At 42.2% G+C, this 23,117-nt stretch overlaps 1 protein-coding gene across 3 annotated transcripts in view; it reads right to left on the minus strand.

Moving 5' to 3' along the window:
• Nucleotides 1-11,670, minus strand: part of KCND3 (potassium voltage-gated channel subfamily D member 3) — a 271,395-nt gene extending 259,725 nt beyond the window's left edge. The window contains exons 1-2 of one of the 3 annotated variants that reach the window (XM_075615266.1): nt 11,156-11,670; nt 10,086-10,451 (exon numbers count right to left, since the gene is read on the minus strand). The gene's annotated coding sequence lies outside the window, so the exon portion shown is untranslated. Of the gene's footprint in view, nt 1-10,085; nt 10,452-10,581 lie in introns of all 3 variants that reach the window. The other 2 variants (XM_075615264.1, XM_075615265.1) reach the window with 2 other exon arrangements.
• Between the last annotated feature and the right edge of the window lie 11,447 nt (nt 11,671-23,117).

Consider the following 23,117-nt stretch of genomic DNA (forward strand, 5'->3'; position numbering starts at 1 on the left):
TATAACCCCTCTGTTTTATACTGATGATGTTTGTATTTGAGAATGTAAGACTTCACTACAGTACATCTGAGTAATCCCATGCTACACGCTATATTATTGCATGAGAGGAAGGCAGCATTAATCCTATCAGCAGGTAGCAAAAGGTTGCTACACCCTGCAGTGAACTATTTTACATAGCAAAACTGGACACTTTACTCGAAAATTAAATCTGTTTCTGCCTTTTTTTTCCTTTCCTCTCATATCCTTGTTCCCGTTTTATTATGCTTCTGTTTTGTCAATTGGGGTACACACCATTTTCAGCAATTTGCTGTAATATTTTAGTATTGCGGTGGTCTCAGACATCACTGACCCATTGTGTAGCTTTCTCAGCCTACCCCTTTCTGCTGCCAGAGAGGCTTTGCAAGACATTCTGGAAGCAAGGAGGTTAAAGGACACGTACAACCTCAGCCTCACTTATTAACACCAGGGAAGGTGGCGCTAGTTCTGGTGTTTTGAATGGGATCCGACAGGACTACTAATAGCAAGTGTCCCCAATCTCCAGGCACTCGTATAGTAAAGGTCATCTATTGTTTATCTAAACATAAGTAGCCAGCATTCTGCCCTCAAGTGGCTTTCATCAGGGCATTTCTCTGTTATAATACATTGTTTATGATGCTCTTTTCTATCTGGAGACTAGACCATTATTTAATAAGATCCAATGCCTTTCCAAACTGCCATTTAAGTCGATGAGTCATTCAGACCTTATTGAATAAGGGTCTTAATGTGGATCCTGATTCTGGCAAGGAGGTGCATTGCCCATCTCTTTGAGCACCCTGATGTCTTCATACAGTATGCATCTTAGTAGTGTACACAGCCTATACTAAAAGAAACAGGTCTCTTGGCATGGTGTCACAGGAGGAGGTTGGGAATTCAGCAGCCTACATTGAAGCTTTTCTTTTGATGGCTTCTTACCAAACTGCAACACAGTCCAGTACTAGGGTTCAAACTGCATCCCACATAAAAGGGCCATACACTTGCCATCTTATGAAAGAGACAGAGGAGGAGCTTCTAGGAGATGCTGAATGATGAAGAATCGAAGCCATTTTTTTGTCTCTTTAATTTCTCTGGTAATAGGTTTATGTAGCCGGTTCCTTTTTCCTATATGTAAGATATATATTTTTTATGCATACAGTATGGTGTCCAATGTTGTCATAGTCAGCACCAACACTGCAACTGAATTCTCTGAAAACTCTGTGATTTAATGGGATGTGATGTGTTATATGGGGGAACCATGACACACACAGACACAGACACACGCACACTTACTGCCCTAAGGAAAGTCCCTTAGTGCATTGGTGCGCAACCTTTTTTGTTTACGCCCCCTGCCTGCTCTGCCCCCCTGCTCACGCCCCCCAACCCCACCCCTTACTTTTTCTCCGGCATCGGCGACATCATTTGACGGCACAACGTCATGTGACATTGCGTTGTCATGGCAAAGCGTTGCCATTTGACTGCGTTGTCATGGCGGCACATCGCCAGAAGCCGCAGGCTGCGCTCCCCCAGCATTTTATTTAAATGTTGTGGGGAAGAGAGTGGGGCCTCCTTAAGCGCCGCAGCCCCCAGATTGCGCACCCCTGCCTTAGGCCTCGGACATGGTCAAAAAGACCGTGCTGAGGCACGCTGAGCCGCGTTGAGGGGAAACATTATCCCTATCAGCGCGGCTTTAGACGGCACTTCCGCATGCTTCAGCATGCTTCCGCAGGTGCGCGGAGGCGTGTGGAACTTCAGCCGGCAAGCCAATTTAAGTTTTCCTGCTGAGGGAAGGGCAGGGCCGGTCACGTGATTTCCAGAAGCCAATGGCAGTTCGTGACGTCGGCGCCGTGACGTGGCGCGCTAGCCCCGCCTCCCGCTCCGCCTCCAGGCCCGCCTCCCGAAAGCCTCCCACCCGGCACACAAGCGCGCTCGCTGACGCTCATGCAGGGATAAGAAAAATCTCCTGTCTGAGCAGGAGGGCATGAGCGTCAGCGCTGCCCAGCGCCGCTCCCTGCACCATGTCCCAGGCCTTAGTACACCGAAACATTGTTTTTGGTATGGACAACAATATATATTTTTTTGATCATCATTTCCCAGTGCTTTGTCCTATTCATCAGAGTTCAGTCTGAAATATTTACACTTCAGAATTTGCCTGGGTGCAAACTGCTGAAGATCAGTAGATAAAGTAAATAGAGAAACAGGCACACCTGGCCTTATAAAAAAGAAAACATTTATTACAGAATGTCAACGTTTCAGCTCCCACATGTGCCTTTCTCAAGACAAAGACACAAGTTGTGTTTAGGGACTTTGTCTTGAGAAAGGCACATGTGGGAGCTGAAACGTTGACAGTCTTTAATACATTTTTTCTTTTTTATAAGGCCAGGTATGCCTCTCCCTTCCCCTCCTATCCCCCTCCCTCTCTCTCCCTCTCTCCCTCTCCACTCACCCTCACCCCCCCAACTCAAACCCCTCTTCTAACACCACACTGAGGACCTTAAAACAACAGATGTAATCACTTTATGTTCCAAATCACAAAAAAGTGCTCGAATTAGCCGAGCACCGGGGCTTGTACTGTATACACAAGCTGGAGGTTATTTATTTAACCCGTAATGGGAACAAAGGCCCTGCACATCATAGGCAACATTTTAATCTCTGATAGCTTCGAGAATCTATTGTGTGACATGTTAGCGCAGAGTAATATGTTAATATTTAATAAGGGTACGATTCAGGTTGCATGGCACATTCAAGGCGTTAAAAGAAAACAGGTAGCCGACTATCCAAGGTCTGTGGTGTATATGTATTATATATATATATATATATATATATATATATATATATATATATATATATTTAGTTACTCCGTTGCTGCCAAGGGCCTGCAAATCAATGTATTCATAAGCAAATAATGATGTAACTAGTAGTTATAAGTGACAGCTTATAGGGGAGACCTTACAGCGCTGTCTTAAATTACATGACTGTGACGGTGAAGGGGTTAACCAGGCTCATCAATAAAGGTCAAGTCCACTTGGTTACCCCTGATCCCTGTGTTGGTGTCCTAGCGTGTCAGCTCTTGGACCCAGATGTCCTAAATGCATTACTGTGACTGTGTGCAAATTATGCGACATTAAAGATTTCTGTGTGTTTTGCCTTTCCTGGGGCGCTGGGACCGGGAGATTTCTAGGCTGGGAGTTTCAGGGTAGGTTTGACGGAGAAACTTCGTTCAGATTGCGTCTATGTAGCGGGGTTCCAAAGTTTCTGGAGACCCAAAAAATGTACCCAGGATTCAGGTTAGATTCCCGGCTACATTGAAGCGCAGTGATCCGGTCAAAACCCTACCATGAAAAGCGTTCTTGCAACTCACCGCCAAGATCCCTGCTGCAGCATCGTTCAGACAAGGTACATGGGTATGAAGGGGTTAAAAGATATCTGCAGGTATACATGGAGTCCTTAGTGTAGCAGGGGCTCCCCAGTATAGCAGAGGTACCCAAATATATGTCCAGGTACCCTGAGCTGAGTACAGGGGTTCAGGGGGTGCTCCAGCTAGGTGATAAAGCTGAGCATGTTTGCAGTGTGTAAAAGTTTTAAAAGTTATTTTTCTAATGTGTGCCAAGAATGAGGCTAATGAGGGAAGGTGAATTATACCCTCACTCCATCCCTGACACCAGAACAAAGACATATATTACCACACATAAGACAGAACACAGTATATTTTATTAAAGAGTTATATTTAATAGGTATATGAACTGGTAACCTGTAAATTAACTGTGGGATTTCGAAGTCATGGCTACCAGGCTCGGTGCCTATGCGTCTGGGAGAAAGCCAGGACTTGAAAGCCTCAGAGATGCTAGAGGTGTAAAGTATTTGTTAGCAAGGAGGGCTAAATGGAGCACCGCCATCCTCAGCTCAAAGGGTCCATGTGGCCTAGTCCAGAATTAGTGGCATTGAGCCGGTGGGGTTTTTTGAATAGTGAGTGGGCAAGATGGCGTTTTGTGCACATGCTCTCTCACTGTTCTGAAGCCAGAGGTTATAGCTTACACAAACCTGGCAAAGTGTGTGAGTGGCCAGGGATGAAATTCCCACGCCACTGGTTGGAGGGCAAGCTGTGTGACTGCCTGTCCCGAAGTGTATAAGACAGCTAGTCGTCCTCCCAGAACTCTCTTTGCTGTTGTTCTTTCTTGGGTGTTCCATGTGTTCCTATGTGGTTCTATGTTGTGCTAAGATTCCAGAAGTCCAATTTGCCATAAGGGCAAGAATGGGTCGGACCGGGCCCAGGGACGCCTTGCTGCGATTACAAGGAGGAAGGCTGCAGGACTTTTTAAACCGGAATGTTTCCAAGTTCCCACTTCAGCACTGGACTGTTTTAAAGACTTTATTTCAACTAAGAAAGTCAGTTTGTCAACCCCAGACCCCCAGTAAGTGTATCTTTTTCTGTCTATTGTAATTCAATGTGTGTTTGTCTGTTTCTATGGAATAAATTACAATTTATTTTACTTATTGGCTTTGCTCAATGATATGATCCCAGTATAAAGGTGTATTTTGCCTGGTCTCCTGTGACAATGACCATCGCTTTAAAGCTGCAATTCTCACTTCTCGCCTTTTTACTTACTTGTCTTTCCAAAGTGGTTTTTATTTTGTAATTCTGATGCTTCTTTCAGGAGATATAAGCATTTGAAATATGAAGTGTCTGGAGGTCAAAATGGAGCTCTCCCCAGAGCCCAGTGCAGTCGAAAGGTTACCATGGTAACCCAGATGCTAGAAAATCATGATTTCTAACACTAGAAAAATAAGCGAGCAGGACCTGCTCAGGGGCAAGATACTAAGATTATGAGTTAAACTCATTGGCTTCTGGGGGGATTTGCTGCTTTTAAATCCGTTCCACAAGATTCTCATGATGATTATTAGGGGTCTCCGCCTACCCCCCCCTGTGAGTGGTATATTGAGCTGTACACTGCAATCAGCCTACGTCAAACACAGAGTTCCTGGCAGAGGTGAACCTGTCTGCTTTTTATTGAGCATCACGTGGAACTGATGTTACAAGAGAACTGATGTTACAACTGATGTTACAAGCTCTCCAGCCCACTTCATGCAAGTATTTAAGGGTCCTGAAACAGACCCCCCAACATTTTGCACACCACAATAAGTATCACTATAGATCCTCTACGCATGCTGGGTGGAGGTACTTCCAAGCAGGTCCCATAGAGGTCCCCTAAACCAGGGGTGCTCAACTGCAGTCATCAAGCCCCCACAACAGGTCAGGTTTTCTGGATATCCCTGCTTCAGCACAGATTGCTCAATCAGAGGCTCAGTCAAAGACCGAGCCTCTGATTGAGCCACCTGAACTGAAGCAGAGACTGGTTGAGCCTCCTGTGTTGAAGCAGGAATATCCTGAAAATGACCTTTTGGGGGGTCTTGAGGACTGGAGTTGAGCACCCTTGCTCTAACCTATACAGCTTATCACACTCCAACCCCTTTCTGTTTAATAGGTGCAGCTGGTCTCGGAACATAAAACATGCAGTGTACCTGCTCAGCAGGTGCAGTTGGAGGGTTTTTCCGAAAAGCTTGCTTTTCTCTTGCAATATCAGTTAGCCATTCAACGGTATCATCTTTATCTTGCATTTCTTTAATTTATTTAGTGGTCTGACATGGTACCATTGTCCAAGCACTGGTATGGAGTATTAGTGCTATAATATGGAAGATCGCCTTTATTTTTCTGCTCTGAAATTGCTCAGTTGGGAGAACATTCGGGAAAAAAATCTACCAATCACTGCTTCCCTTCAGTGAGCCTTTTAAGCTGGAGGAATAGTACAGTGGTAATATTATTGCCTGTGACGTGGGTGAACCCAGCTCAAATATCAGTGTCAGCTATTTTATCCTCCAGGCAGCAAAAAATAGATTGTAAGATCTCCAGCCTAGGGTTTTGTGATGGACAACACTATGTACAACTGTAGTATAAGAAAATAATTTTAGTACCGCACTCAATTCTCCTTTAATGTGATTACTGCAGAGCATTGCATCTGTGTTACTGCTTCCCTTTCCAACAATAATGTTATTAAGAATCCCTACAAACCAGGGGTTCTCAACTCCAATCCTCAAGGGCCCCCAACAGGTTAGGTTTTTAGGATATCCCTGCTTCAGCACAAGTGGTTCCCTGCTTCAGCACAGGTGGCTCAATCAGTGGCTCAGTCGAAGATATCCTTAAAAGTTGACCTGTTGTGGGTCTTGAGGACTGGAGTTCAGAACCTCTGCTATAAACCACAATAACATGCATTTAAGCATTAGACCAGGGGTGCTCAACCCTAGTGCTCACGTTCCCCCCCCCCCCCAACAGGTCAGGTTTTCAGGATATCCCTGCTTCAGCACAGGTGGCTCAATCTTCAAGTGAGCCTTTGATTGAGCCACCTGTGCTGAAGCTGGTATATCCTGAAAACCTGACCTGTTAGGGGGGCTTGAGGACTGGAGTTTAGTCCCCTGCAGTGGATCATCCTTTGTAATCTAGCATCCCCTCTCTATACAATCCAAAGGGCTGCACTATAATAGGAGAAGTTAGGATCACTGTAGAAAGCATAAAAAGATTTGCTAAAAGGTGTCCCTCACTAACATAATACTGGATAATACTGTTTACTTCTGACCATATGTGGCTAAAAATCCTTATGGGCTTTAAGGCCCTAATGGTTTATGGTTAACACATTGAAACCTTACCTGTCTTCTGATTAGAACTGCAGATCAAGGGGGTGTCATTTAGATACAGCTAATGGGGTTTCACAGCCGTGGCGTTGACATTTTGGAAGTATTGGATTCCTTTCTGGGTGAGAATATCTGAAAACTAAAGGAGCTCATTGTCTCTTTTCCAAGGCAGATGATCCGTTTGTGATGTTGTCAATAGTTGGTCTGTACCTCTAAACCTCTGAGATATTTCTGGGTTCCAACAACGAAGTCTTTATTAATTCCATCTGCAGGCAGCAAACCGCTATCTGCAACACTGCAGAATGACCTCTTTGCTACATAATGTATAATAAGGACATTCTGTTTTCACTGGAAGTAAACTCATGTCTTAGTTTGGAACACACTGTATAATGAAGTGAAACAGACATTGTTCCCTTTTGCTACATTGTTTAAAATGGAGTCAAACAGAGGTATTTCAGCAGTAGTTTTGCAAACGTGTGTATATATTGTGTGTATATATATAAGAAAGGGCCCGACTGTTAGGGGCCCATTCACCCACACTACCACCCGTCGTACCACTGTTCCCGCATTTCTACAGAGTCCCCTCTCTCGCCTCCCTCCCCTGAGGCCCTACCTGTGCAGTGGGGCATTACCTGGCGACAGGAGCCCACCCAGGCGTCCCCAACACGGATGTTAGGCCACAATGGATGTCATGCCCAACTTCCGCAATTGCTGCCTTTGTGGGCTCCCGCTGCCACTGGGTAAGGCCCCGCTGCACAGGTAGGGCCCCTGGGGGTGGAGATTATATATATATATATATATATATATATATATATATATATATATATATATATATACACACACACACACATATACACACACATGGAAGGACGCTGATCCATATTTCACTGTATTGTATTATCTAGCAAATGTGCTATACTAGAGATATACAGATGTCAACGTTGGAAAGTACATTGACTCACACTATGTTAAAAGAACATTATGGTTTTCAGTCGTGACTCCAAAAAGGGGAAATTAAAGCTTAAATCCCACTGAGCGCTCATATTAAGGTTACAACATAGTGAAAGCAGTTAGGCATTTAACACCATATGTTCAATTTTGATGGTTGTTTGAAATGTGTAACAGCTTTCAAATTTAGGCCCCAATGTCAAACTTTGAAGAATAAATACTATGGAATGTTCTCCATACCAAATAGATTACAAGGTCTTCGGAGCAGGGACTCCTCTTCCACAATGTTACTTTTATGTCTGATGCACTTATTCCCATGATGTGTTATTTGTAGTTATTTGCTATCTATATGATTGTCACGTGTATTACTACTGTGAAGCGCTATGTACATTAATGGCGCTATATAAATAAAGACATACATACATACATATTATATGAGTACTGCTTGAGTTAAGGGCTAAAATTAGAAAAAAAAGTGCAGCAAAGTTACACCGGTCAGAGTAGTGTTATCAAGCAGAAATAGTGGCCATTTTAAGAGGCCCTGCGAGGAATATATCTAGTGTCAATATTTCTCCTCAGTGGAAGCTTAACAGTAAAGTAAGAGATCAGGAATGGGGCTGGACACTGACTGCTAGGGGGGAGAAATTATTTCCTTATGCTTAGGGTTTTAGCACCCTAAAAGCATGTGTGTCTGTGTACACACACACACACACACACACACACACACACACACACACACACACACACACACACACACACACACACACACACACACACACACACACACACACACACACACACAAAACAAATAATATGTATACTCACACATACACATCAGATTAGATAGCACTGCATTTTCAAGGTTTAGTGTCTCACACAGAGTTCACATACTACCATAACTCTATCCTCTCTGATACCAGAGCATAGCGTTGCTGTCCCCTCTGGCAGAGGAAGGGTTAACATGTTACATCAGACTAGCTGGATTGTGTAAAAGAATGAGGAGTGCACGGAGCCTCTGGCCTGTAACTATTCTGGCCTGTTGCTTTTCAGTGACATCACATATCCCACAGTACTGTTGCAGATGAAGTCATGGGAATGATCTGGTGATGTAATGGGGAGAGAAGGAGGGGGCGGAAGAGTTCAGAGTCTTCATTATGGTTTGGAACATTGTTCATTATCATTTAGTGACTCCCACATCTCACTCCACCTCTTCTCCTCTTCTCCTCCTGATGCCATCACCAGTGCTAAAAAAATATAAAAGAATCTACTGGCTTTCTCCCTTTAAAAATAAAAGGACTGAGGTGGTTGTGTTAATTAGTTAGTGAAATTCCACTGGGAATTGTTATAACTTCTAAACTTTTCGCTTTAAATCAGGCGATTACTGATGTCCTATTACTATGTTTGCTGTCAAAGAACATATGCATTTATTTATGGGTGTGCCAAAACATTATTGGTTACTCATCAAGCCATCTGCATTACAAAACTCAATGATCGCTAACAAGTTAATAAAGGAAATTATATGCATTTTGGCAACGTAATGTAAATGAAGCTTCATACAGGATAGCATCAAACCTGAATGTAAAACGATTAGCAAAGAGATTTTGATTGATGCTTGGAAATACCCATTTCAATGCTGTTTTGTCTATGAACTGCTGCTCGTAGCAGGATCACATTCATATTTAAAGACCCACACACTAACTTTATATGAATATGATATGATGATATACTCATTGTGCCTGTTAAATTCTATGTACAGCGCTAAGTACACTGCCAGTGCCATGCAAGAGCAAAATAAAGCATTATTATAATGCAAAGCATTGTTGTGAACAAAGGAGACTGGGACACATAGTAATTTACATGTCATTAACTTCTGTACATGATGACAATCTTATTAAATGGCTCTTTATACTCTTTTATCAAAGAGGGGATGAGGCTAAATCTTTTGTCCTCCTTCTCAGCAAATCCTAAATGGAAATATAAAACCAAATAAGCAAATCATGACTTAATCCTACTGATTGAACCCAAACCATGGAACTGCAATGTGTCGCTTGGCGTATGCAACAGGCCCCTGGCACTGCAGGGGTTAATTACGTATGTGCACCATACAATCATTTATTTTGTACATTATGCGCTACCTACACTTTTTCATTGTGCTCTGCCCATTTACTGCATGTATTTTATTTTAAATGTTCATGGGCAAATGAATATTTTGAGGACTACAGTACATGTATGTGGGTTTGCTGATAGTCTTTACATGCAATAAGAACGGTTGCCAAAAGAAAAACAAAATGTTGTGCCACTGATTGCTAAGCAGATCTGAAAGGCAAATCACAGTGTGATGGTGATCCTATAGCAACAGGCTTAGAATAAACACCTTTAAACTTCCCCCACATGCACAATCAACTGGTAGCATGGGAATATAATGATCATTGCACACTTACCTTAAGGAGTAAAGGCAGACATCCCTTACAGAGACCCTCCAGAAATCAAAAGGTTGCAAAAGGCAGGATGCTTTATTCCCTTTCTTCGGCAAATGGAAAAATCAGCCAAGAAGTAATCAGGAGGAGAAATCAGCAAAGAGAAAAGTGCAAGGAAGAGGTGCCCCACCTCCCACTGTTCAGTATTCTGTTGCCCAAGGTGTACAGTACAGTACTTGTGCCTTTGTCACATAGAGGTTGATCTCATCAAATCCAAATAGGATCTTTGCCCCTTGCTGCTGGAAATATGGTACCCAGCGTGTGAGATGTTGCAGGGCTGGCTACTAGAGCTCGGAGTCTGCCCCTCTCTCTCAGCCCCAGTGAAGCTTGCTGTAAAACAGGAGAGATACTATGTGAGCTAACAGAGACACCAGCAAATGAAATCATTAAATACACAACACATCTGACACTGCATGCTAATACAGCTCAGCATTGGAAAGTGTATTGAAAAGTTACCCACAGAGATGTCCATTCTATTACATCTTCAAGAGGGCGAAATGTTGTAACTCCTTTTCATAAAGATCAGGACTTGCTTCCCATAAAAATCCACCATGCTTTCCTTTTTTTTTAAGATACATATATATAAAAATAAAAACCTTTAATCCCACTTTTAGAACATTGTACTGATGATCTGTAAGATTTGCAGGTTCATTTTACTGGAAACACCACCTAGTCCAATTCCAGATTATATTCATCGTCTTCTGATCCGTGTAATATCCTGCAGATCTGAATTAAAAGTACTGTACTATATATTTCAAAACAAGATCTGAATCATGTTGCTAATAATTATACACAAGTCTTCACTCCCAGCCCTCAGTTTGCACGCTGCCTGTCTTTTCCCTCACTCTGTTTCACATGTTAGGAAATGTTCAGCAGCAGTTCAGAGAGAAATGATCGGTTTGAGGGTCCCCTCTGCTGCTCCCACCTATGCAATCTTTCATCTGGAAATTGGAGATGTCAGCTCTCATCTGTCATGGGCAATAAAACAAAAGTCACTTCAAGCTATCCCTTATTTGGATATAAAATCCTCTTACCTTATGAAGGAGTCTCAATATCTGGGACCCATCTAATCTATTTTCCCCAGCTTCATTAACAGGAGATCCAATAGTATCCTTGTAGAATGAACTGCAATGTCGGGTTAACATTAGTGGCTCCTTGATGAGCATCCATATGGACCAAGAGGTAGAGCATCTGGATTTGAAGCTGGTCACTTGTTAATAGTGACATGGTCCATCCAACATCACCTCCTATGCATGCAGGTTGAATTATTCTAATCCCCCCACCCCACTATGTATCTGATTCCTGCAGATAATAATATGGTTTAAAGATAGGTGGCGCCCTGCCCTATAGCAGAATGAGGACCTAACATCTAGTCCTCACATGCTGAGTCTTTTTATATTTAATTCAGTCTCTTGGTTTCAGCAGAAGCATGTAACAGGTCCACAGACTGTAGAGGAAACCAAGCTTACTGCTTTTCTCTCTCATTCATCCTGCTGTGGCTTCAAGGTTGCCTTTGTGTGTGTGTGTGTGAGTGTGTGTCTATTTTTAGGTACCTACACTGTCCTATATCTCAGAGGTGATGGTGTGATACAGATCAACTGCTGGATGAGCAGCCTGAAACAGATTTCACATGCATACCAAGATCAAAAGGATAGGAGGATTTTGTCTCCAGAATGCTGGTAGGGGGAAGGAATATTAATGAATGGAAATGTTTAACCTCTGCTGTAGGTGTCTGCACAGCAATCCCCTGAATCGCTCAATTGGGAAAGGATTTGCCAGCTACCATTGTTTGCTATATAGTATTTCAGATGTGTGTTTGAAATGATGATGCATGATGACAATTAAGCAATGTTTTGCATTCTCCACTGCCCCTGGTGTTGTCAAACATCTTTATTACTCACTTTTTTTTTGGCCCACATTCTTCAGTTTGTGTGGGTGAAACTATGATGGATATACAAGCTGCTCTTCAATGCACAAAGGGGGTTAAAGGCTCATTCACTATTCTTCCACACACTTCAGCTTCTGCATACAGTATGGAAATACAATGGATATGCAATGTTTTTCAACCTCATCCAGCAGTTAAACTCATCCGCCCCATTATTTTATATAGTCTTATTTGATGCATATATGGGATTGGAGATATTTAACCTCTTCAGTGCCAGGCGGGGGTTACAGGTTGGAAGGGCCTGCAAGGCTTTCCATCCCACGGATGGAGTTAAAAATCCCCAACATTTGAAGGAATAAGAGTATGTGTGTTTGCTCATCCAAAAACTGAAGGGGTTAATTAATTACCCCAGCCACAGAGCTAAATGGATGTGTCGTGTACAGATAGCGTGTTTACTTGATCTACATACAATCTAGATAAGGCTTAAACATTATGGTGGGTGTTAATTTGTAACATGCATGGGGTTTTTATATGCATAAAACAATATAATTTAAAGTGCAATATGAATATGGTGTCCACATGTAACATATACAGGGCATGTATCTGTAATAATGGTGTGTGTTTGGAAACACACCAGGGTCCAGAGGTATTTAATGCCACGATACCAATGACTGTCACGGGAGACCAGGTAGTTTACACCTTTTTACCCGGATCATTCATTGAGCAAAACAAGATAATGAAATCCTAAAGCCAGATTGCACCCGTGTGCATTTTTCTCCAAAAGATTTTCCCCAGCCGAACGGAACTACGATGTGGGCAATTGGGAACTTTTGGCCATAAAGATGGCTTTACAGGAATGGAGGCACTTGCTGGAAGGGACAGAAAATCCAGTGACCATACTCACAGATCACAAAAACCTTTTGTACATTGAGGGAGCGCGCCAATTGGTGTCACGACAAGCGCGGTGGGCGTTATTCTTTTCTCGCTTTAACTTCATCATCTCTTACTTACCAAGTTACAAAAATGTGAAAGCGGACGCTCTTTCTCGTCAATTCTTGGTCAATGATACTGCGGAGGATCACGACGAACCTATTCTTCCATCTTCACGCATCATCTCTGCGGCTACCTTTGACTCCCTAGACGACATCGTTCAGGATCAAACCCCAATCCCAGAGGGTCTCGTGGTTCCAGAAGGACGCCTGTTCATCTCACCAGCCTTCCAAAAAAAGGTATTGGAATGGGGACATAGTTCCAAAACTTCCAGTCATCGGGGTGAAAGGAGGACCATCAAACTACTGGAACGAAACTTTTGGTGGCCTGGGTTTCGGAAGGATGCTAAAGCCTTTGTAGTCGCTTTTCCTGTGTGCGCCCGGACCAAAACACCCAGGAATCGACCTATAGGGTTATTAGAACCTATTCTGATTCCGGATCGGCCATGGACTCATATATCTATGGACTTTGTTGTGGAGCTTCCCTATCTAAGTGTATGACTATGATCCTGGTGGTCGTAGATCGCTTTTCCAAACAGGCTCACTTCATCCCCCCGAAGGGACTACCTAATGCTGCCAAGCTTTCCGAGATCTTCATCCGTGAAATGTTCTGACTTCATGGAGCACCTCAAGTCATCGTGTCGGATCGAGTTTCGCAGTTTATCTCTAAATTCTGGAGGGCCTTCTGCCAGCAGCTGGGGGTATCATTGCACTTTTCTTCTTCGTACCATCCCCAGTCTAATGGACAAACAGAGCGAACGACCGTTCCATCCGAGACCCAAGATGACTAGGCTGACCTCTTGCCATGGGTGGAATAGTCCAATAATAACTTGCGGAGTGAGTCATCGCAGGAGTCACCCTTCTTCGTCAACTTTGTTTTCCATCCCTCTGCTCTTTCCTCCCCATGAATTGCATCCGGAGTCCCAGCCGTGGATAACTGGATCCAGCAGCTACAGGAGCTATGGGAGAAGACTCAGAAAATTCTCCAGAGGGCAGTAACCACACAAAAAACACAAGCAGATTGGCATCGCCGGGACAGGCCAGCATACCATCTCAGTGATAAAGTATGGCTATCTACTAGAAACATATGCCTAATGGCACCCTCAAAAACAAACCCCCCTGAGGAAGTGAATTATTTCGCAAAACGCATAGGGTAATTCTGGGAGTTTTGACGGAACTTCAGTGTGTTGAACAGTCAGTGCTGTGCCAAGCGGAGAGTAATTACCACCTCCGCGTCTGCGCGCGCAGCCAGGGAAACACATGAGGACAGTATACGGGACTTGGCATCTACGGTGGCTGTGAGAGGAAGCTGTTTTGCTGGTGGGGTCAACGGAGGCGATACCGGAGCGGCGGTACAAGTGACAGCGTTATCAATACAAGCGCAACGGACATCCTGGTCTTGAGACCTGCCAGCAAGGGTAGAAATTATCCACTATGCCCTTCTGAATCCTGCCTGCTATTGTGAGACATCCTTCAAGATATACCTGAAGGATCTCAGGTCAACAGGACTGTACATTCTATATGGTCAGATTGTTTTATCTGCTATTGTGGATTTATTTTAGGTGCCGGATTATTTTTTGTTTTTGTGTTATATGTGATCTGATTAGTCATTTTCCTGGCAGCCTATCTTATATGTATAAGACCTATTGGGTATTCACTTTTGGTGGTAAATTACACGAATTATTAATTACTGCATTAGCGCTATTAGCACATTTTCTTTTCTTCACATAAAGGCACCCTCAGCCAAATTATCTCCAAAATTCATTGGTCCTTTCGATATCATTGAAAGGGTCAATCCGGTAGCATACCGGCTACGTCTTCCGCCATCCATGAAGATCCCGTCTGTATTTCATGTCTCCTTATTAAAACCCTTTGTACTAGATCCCAGGTCTCCTGTGCCGGCGCCTCCCCCATGAACCTCTCCTAGTGGAAGGACAACAGGAGTTTGAGGTGCAGACGATCCTGGACTCCAGATTGTCCAGAGGCAACATTCAGTACCTTGTTCATTGGAATTGCTTTGGCCCTGAAGAACATACAAACAAAAAAAGTTATCTATTGGCGCTTAAATCTATTACTAAATGGTAAATAAGTGACTTATAATAAGTGCTTAAATAATTGTGAAAATTCAAACTCTTAAGGTGAATATGTGATATAGTGAATAAATATATAAAATAAGGTGCAGCTTCAACCCTTCATGTAGATTGCTTTTCCTCAATCCAAAAGTGTCAGGTATCTAGGATGTTTGTGGGGAGCACAGATATATATGTAGAAAGAAAAACACAAGCAAAATAGTGCAAATATGCCTTTCAAAAAACTGGATATTCAGTGAGTTCTTAGTAGAATCCAGAGAAATTTGTACTTACAAATTTCCCAAAGTACACATGTACATAAAGGTATCTTTTATCCCGAAACAGCAGCTTTCACCGAGATGTATGTATATATATATATATATATATATATATATATATATATATATAATCAAAAAATAAATAGATGATACCGTTCTGTGGCTAACGAAATGCTTTTATTTGTGCGAGCTTTCGAGATACACTGATCTCTTTTTCCGGCGATGTTACAAAGCATTGTAACATCACCGGAAGAAGAGATCAGTGTATCTCGAAAGCTCGCACAAATAAAAGCATTTCGTTAGCCACAGAACGGTATCATCTATTTATTTTTTGATTATTGAAGCTCGGCTAACACGGTACTGATACCTCTACATATACATATACATATACATATACATATATATATATATATATATATATATACAGTGGTTGACAAATCACCAAAAAATCTACTCGCCACACAAAAAAATCTACTCGCCACCTAGTACCAAACGTGTGCTGCTTGGGCCAAAATTTACTCGCCCGGGGGTTAAATCCACTCGCCCGGGGCGAGCAAATGTATAGGTTTGTCGAACACTGTATATATATATATATATATATATATATATATATATATATATATATATATAATATATATATATATATATATATATATATATATATATATATATATATATATATATATATATATATATACTGGGACCTTATCGGAATAGAACAGAAATACAGGACTTAGAGCAGACTAAATGTAAATGGTAAAATGTAAGTGCATTTTTATACTTTGTATTTTAAGAAGATAAAATTTGAACAGCCTGCGCTATGTCCTGCGCTATGTCCTGTATGCAGCCAAATTGCAGCAGCAATAGGTGAGCATATAAAAGGGTGAGTAGCCAATAGCTGAGGAGTATAGCAGAATCAGCCCCCTGATTCGTTGCTGAGTGAGCTCAGCACAGCAGGTACTGACGAAGAACAGCAGCAGCCAGTTAGTGTCAAACTGTGGAGCGGAGTCTGCTGCTGATGCTGCCATCTCACAGGCACTGACTGTGCCCGATCTTTACAGGTATGGGGAATAGAATAGAAAAATGCACTTTTATTTCTATCAGCCCTTATTCCCCACACACTATCTATGGGACTGGACGCAGAGAGTCCCCTCACAACCTCCTATATGGTTGGAGCACCCAATAACTCCAATACAGGTTCTGGGCTACCAGGGCATTAACTGGGGTATCCCCCTTTACCTTGGGACCCCTTATAGTTACAGGGACACATTTCATCCCTTTGCACCATTTACCTTTCTGGGCTATGCTGAAACAGGGAACAATAGTGGTGAGTTGCGCAAGTGTTTTCAAGGGGAGATATTGCCGGGACAATGTGCCTACATGTATCGGGTACATTTTTAAGGGAACCGACAATTCCGGACCCCAACTACCTAGGCACATTCTGACAACAATTCCTCCGCAAAACACCCCTTGAAACTCATGCCCTAGCAATCCCTGCTCACTGGCATCCCTGGAAAGGTAAAAACACACACATTCTTTATTACCGCAAAGTACAGGTTATGCATATAATGTTACTGGGCTCAAGAGCTGACTCTCTTGAACCCTTATACTCAGATCAGAGGTAACCAAAACAGGGCTTGACCTTTATTAAGAGCCTGGTTACCCCCTCATCGTCATAATGACAGTGTAAGCTTTTCGAGGCATGGATACCTATGGCAAAATATTTTTTTGTCTTGTCATTCCCTATCTTTATGCTATTTCCATAAAATGCTAAGTACATAATTGATGCTGTGTGATACCTTTTATTAAAAAGATTACCTAATCTGCAGGGATTCTAAAATGTCCCCTATTTTGTTTTTTGTTGGGTGGAACAGGCAACTTTCGATGGGCTCAAAAGATGGAGTCTACCGTGCATTATTACATCTTTCATTGCTAGAACAAGTCATTGCAAAGCACGGGGTCAAACTGTGAGAATCAGGCTGGTTTAAAAGCGTTTGTGATTATTTGTTCAGTAACAGCTCACGTATGTGAACTAGAGGGGGGTTTAGTCAGAAAGCAATTTTTAAAGAATCCCTGTAGGGGACATTTTAAAAAGGAACCACATTTTTTTTTATTATTTTTATCTCAAGGTTGAAAGCATGAATGAAAAGGAGTTTTACAAACATCTTTTTTTCCAATCCCTCCTAGGACCAAAGTGAAGTAAAATTCCAGTGCACATGTTTAAGGGGCCTCCTCTGGGTAATTGATATCTTTTTTTTTACCTAAATCTGACACATAAACTTCACTGGTATAGACCAGTTTTTAACTGCACGATGTTATATAAGTATATATAAGTATATGCTTGGATATTTTAACCCTTCTGGGTTTATTTCACATAACATTAGTATGCATGTAGCGTAGGGACCTGCTATAGAGACTTACCATGACGTGGTTAACAGGCTTGGCATTATTTGATCAAAGGATGTAACCAAAATTCTCCTTTATCTTATAGATTTTTACACCATATATATATTCCCCATTTATTGCTATCCCAAAGGGAGAAGCGCCGGGATTCAATGTCTGGTTTTCACATTTGTATGGCCGATCCCTTCGCCAGCTGCATGCTCCTTACATGGAGAAGCGCGGCGATTATATATTTGTTTAACATTTTCTGTTGGGCCGATTTTAATCCTTAGCACCACTATTAGGGTGTAATTAATATATTTAGCCAATCACCTGCAACTGTTTATCGGGCGGCTTGTGGGAGGCCAGCCCCCCCTTCTTCTAGGTATATAATCTCCCAGCAAGGTCCCTGTATTTCACAAATCACTTTACTTGCAGACATGTGAGTATTTTCACTGGTATGTTATATAAGTATATGCTTGGATATATTAACCCCTTCTGGGTTTATTTCACATAACATTAGTATGCCTTTAGCGTAGTTACCTGCTACAGAGACTTACCTTGACATGGTTAGCAGGCTTGGCATTATTTGATCAAAGGATGTAATCCTTTATCTTATAGATTTTTATACACACACACACACACACATATATATATATATATATATAGCAACTTGAAATATTCCTGTATGTTCATTTGCATGTCTTAGACAGGTCTGCAACCCTGTCTTTCACCATTATCACCCAGCACACAGCACACAGCACCCAGCACACAGCACTTCCACTGCAGCAAGGGATTCTGGGAAATGACATGCAAATGAGCACACAGTGCCACCTTTTATCTCAAGCTCCTATTACAGAGCAACCCGTAAGCCAATGTATGCTGCTTTAAACACAGCTTTTAACAAAGGCTGGGGTAAGATGCAAAGCCAGTAAACCCACTCACAGACATGTTTCAACCTTGATGGGTATCATCAGTGTGAGGTTGGTTGCTGGCTCTGCTGGTTTGAGATTAATATATATATATATATTCCCCATGTATTGCTATCCCACAGGGAGAAGCGCAGGGATTCACGGTCTGTTTTTCACATAAATTACATTGAAAAGTATTTTTCATTTGTTTAAGTTAGCCTTGGTTTTTTTTCTGGCGACTCCCTTGTGTGTCATTGGGTGTTCAGCGAGTGCTTGTACCATCAGAGTCCCCTCTCTCCATCTTCCTTCATTGGCTCTCTGATAAGGACAGTGTAGGATAAGGGTAAAGAAAACACTTGATTGACAAACACTTCCCCATTCAGAGGCCCCTTGGAAATTCAACTGGCCGACAATGTTGGATTGCACCTTTAAAGCTGTATACCAAGCAATAGCCTACAAGTGTTTTTTTAAATAAATCAGTTCTGTACTATGAAAAAATACTTGGAGCATTTAAAAAAAAATTTTGAAACAATTCTGAATTACATTTTTAATGTATTATAATGTAACAAGCATTTTTTGTTTCTATAGCAACCATTTATAAAGTCACATCCCCTTCCTCTTCTGAAACAGGTTCTGGCACATCCCTTTTTGAGCCCTGCTCTCTCTCTAGCAGTGCACCAATTATATCTAGTGACTGCCTAGTCACATGATCTTCCCCACAGAACTTTGCATCTTTGGTCCTCTTCTGCTGTACTCACAGCCATTTAGTGAACCCCGAGCTAAATCTTCGCTGATCGATCACAGGAGAACGGATCGATTTGCAACTTAGCGAATTACTGATCATTGTGTGGATTGTATTGATGCACATATTAAAGGGAACAAATAAAATTGGAAAAAAAAAACGGCAACTTGGACTACTGCTTTGAAAGGGTAAACGATAAGGGATAAACCTAGCAGTGATTATCATGTGGCTTAAAACAGGGGTACTCAAGGATTCTACCTTAACCCTTATTCTGCCAGAAGGGCCTATAACACGTTGCAGTGCCCTTTGGAAAACAAAGGTATCAACACTATAAAGCAATATAGGAATTAGCTAGCCCCCATTCCCGTTCCATTAACTGCCTGAGAGGCTCATTGATGGATATTTGTTGAGCTGCATATCAATTAACTTCTACACAAGAAAATAATCTGACATTAATTATGCATGAGATTAATGAGGAGAATGAAAACAATCCAGGTCTGTTATATTACAGGAATTCACCTATCAACAGAGAGAGAGAGAGAAAATGGAGCAAGATAAAAGTCCCTTTGATGTCTTGGGTGTATTCTACAAGCACAAACCAGCTAGACACATATATACAATGCACACAGCATAACCAAAAATCAAAGAAGGAACAGGGGGGTTATCAACAGGTGCGTCCTGGAGGAGCAGGCAGTCAAAACGAACAGTCCCAAATTCAAGATGATCCAGAGCACACAGAGAAGCCCTGAGCAATTAGGCACAGGCAACATAACTGGGTGGGCAGAGAACCCACTCACAGACAGACTGTTTTGACCTTGTATTTCTCAGTATGAAGTTGGTTATACTGGCTTTGCAATATATATATACAACATTGAATTAAAAGTTACAAATTGTTTAATTATTGTAACATGTAAGAAAACAGATTACATTTTTTTTAACACACACACACACATATATATATATGGAATTATTCCTTGTGTTTTTTTACAGCTTGGTAGGCGGGTGTTTCAGGATACAGACGGCGTACTGCTCGGTTAGGAATCAGTGTTCGGCCTAGGTTGGGCTGCCGGTGTTGGAAGCGCCTCCCCCTTGGTCGGGTGACAGCGACAAGGGGTCATGAGCTCTCAACATGGTACAAACCAGTCTGGGTTAATTTATCATTTGTGTGGTACAATTAATAAAAGCTGTGGCCTTATTCCTCCAGCACAGTGTCAGTTGTCTTTCTTCCTCAGTAGGGGCCTATCGGGCCTACTCCAGTCATGAACATACAAAAAAGAATGAGTGGATAGACCGTTTCAGTCCTAAAGGACCTTTACGATGGTGATGAAGGTTCGTTATCACCAAAACATTGGTCATTAAGTCTAGCTAAATAAGGCAATTCCTGTATGCAAGTTCAGTGTTCTCTGGATCACGTCTACTTTTAAGTATTCTTCAGTTACAATCAGTAAGACACACTTGAGATCGTTGTTCTATGCCAGTGTTTTTCAACCAGGGTTCCACAGTCATCTGTAAGGGTCCCATGCAATTTTCAGGTTATTTGAAAATTGGACCAAACACAGAAGAATTTACTGCATTTTTTGTATCTCATCTCAGACACACTATTAGAGAGGGTTAGGGTTCCTTACAATGCATCTGATCTCAGACAGGCTATTAGAGAGAGTTGGGGTTCCTTACAATGCATCTGATCTCAGATGCGCTATTAGAGAGGGTTGGGGTTCCTTACAATGCATCTGATCTCAGACACGCTATTAAACAGAGTTGGGGTTCCTTATAATGCATCTGATCTCAGACAGGCTATTAGAGAGAGTTGGGGTTCCTTACAATGCATCTGATCTCAGACACGCTATTAGAGAGAGTTGGGGTTCCTTACAATGCATCTGATCTCAGACACGCTATTAGAGAGAGTTGGGGTTCCTTACAATGCATCTGATTTCAGACGCGCTATTAGACAGGGTTGGGATTTCTCAGAATTCGACAATATAATTATAGGGCTCCTTAAAAAACAAGGTTCGAAAACACCACTCTATGCCAGTGGTTCTCAACTACAGTCCTCAAGAACCCCCCAGTAGGTCAGGTTATAAGAATATCCATGCTTCTGCATAGGTGGCTCAGGGAAAATGACTTGATTGTGCCACCTGTGCTGTTGTAGGGATATCTTTATAACCTGACCAGTTGGGGGGTTTTGAGGACTGCTTTAGCCCCTCACCCACTGCTACAGGTGTTCAAAACCCTTTATTTTGCCAGCCTTAAGTGATCTTCTTCTAATGAATACAACCCAAGAAGTCAGACGTTTCAGAAACATGACAGCCATATTTAAGACTTCTATAAAAATAAACTTTTGTACATCACCATTTCCCTAAATATAAAACCTGCTAGATGATTTGTACAGAGCAGTGAGGATAAAAATGAAAAGCCCGCCAGCTCCTCTCCCCCCCCCCCATATATATATGTATATAGACAATCCACTGCTGTCAGATATGAGACATATTGAGCCTCAATACATTGTAGATCCATCCAGCATTGAAGGCGCTAATACTGAGTAAACTCATTTTATTTGTCGAAATACATATAGTTTGGATAGGCGCAGTGCCTTCCTTAAATAGGATGGCATTAGGATGCCAGTTGCATTATTATAAGATAGGATTTACAGCAGGTTGCAGATCTGAGATGCCTTTATCAGGGGCGAAGGCTGTCCATCAGCTCCAGGGATCCGTCTTAGCAGAAGCTGAAATTCACTCTTTAGAAAGATATACAGTACAAAACCAGCAGAGTATTTGAACTGTGCATCCATATCTGCCCACAGGCAAGATCGTTGCATGGAGCACACGGTAAGGGAATTGGATGGACATTGTCGCTGGAAGGGATGACTCATTATTGTCTGAGATAGGAACTGAGGGACTATTTGTGAGCTTCAGTATACACAGCGATAACACTTCGGCTGGATAGGTGCATTACACAGAAAACTCTAAAATAGCTTTGTATTTCCGGCCTATTCCACCCCAAATATATCCATCACAATCAGTAGCAAAAATATATCAATGCATTAGGGCCCTTGCAAAAGAAAGCAATATATAATATACAGTGTATACTCTGTCAGTGTACTCTCTGCTGTTTCTCACGGTCCCCTCTTCTACTTCCCATACTGACTGTCTACTTTCTCAGTCACTGTCACGGAAGATCAGGTTATTTACACATTTTTACCAGGATCATTCATTGAGCAAAACAAAATAGAGCAATAAATTGTCATTTATTCGACATAAATTCGCTTACACACCGTGAAACACAAAATACAGACGAAAAGGCACACTTACTTTGGGGCTTGGTTGAAAACTGGACTTTCCTACGTGCAGGGAACTCTTTGGGAGAGTTTTACCCTGACCGGGACTTAGCCTGGAACCTCCTGGAACCCAAATCGGCATAAAATTCCATACGCCACCGCTACGTTCTCTTCTGAACTTGGTCCCTCCTGACCACAGGTTAGCCCAAATCTCCTGGAACTCAAATCGGCATAAAATTCGATAAGCAACCGCTACGTTCGATTCTGAGAACTTGGGCACAAAATGCTGGACTCAGTCTCTGGCGGGCCGGACTTGGTCTCTGGTGGGCCGGACTTGGTCTCTGGCGGGCGGGCTTTTCAGGCTTGAAATCAAAGCCAGTTGTTTTCAATTACAAACAAAGCATCTCTGAAAAGCCCGCCCACGCACTTTCGGCTCTGACTCAAGGGGAACACACAATCTGAT

The sequence above is a fragment of the Ascaphus truei genome, chromosome 9, assembly GCF_040206685.1.
Source record: "Ascaphus truei isolate aAscTru1 chromosome 9, aAscTru1.hap1, whole genome shotgun sequence".
Classification (NCBI taxonomy): Eukaryota; Metazoa; Chordata; class Amphibia; order Anura; family Ascaphidae; genus Ascaphus; species Ascaphus truei.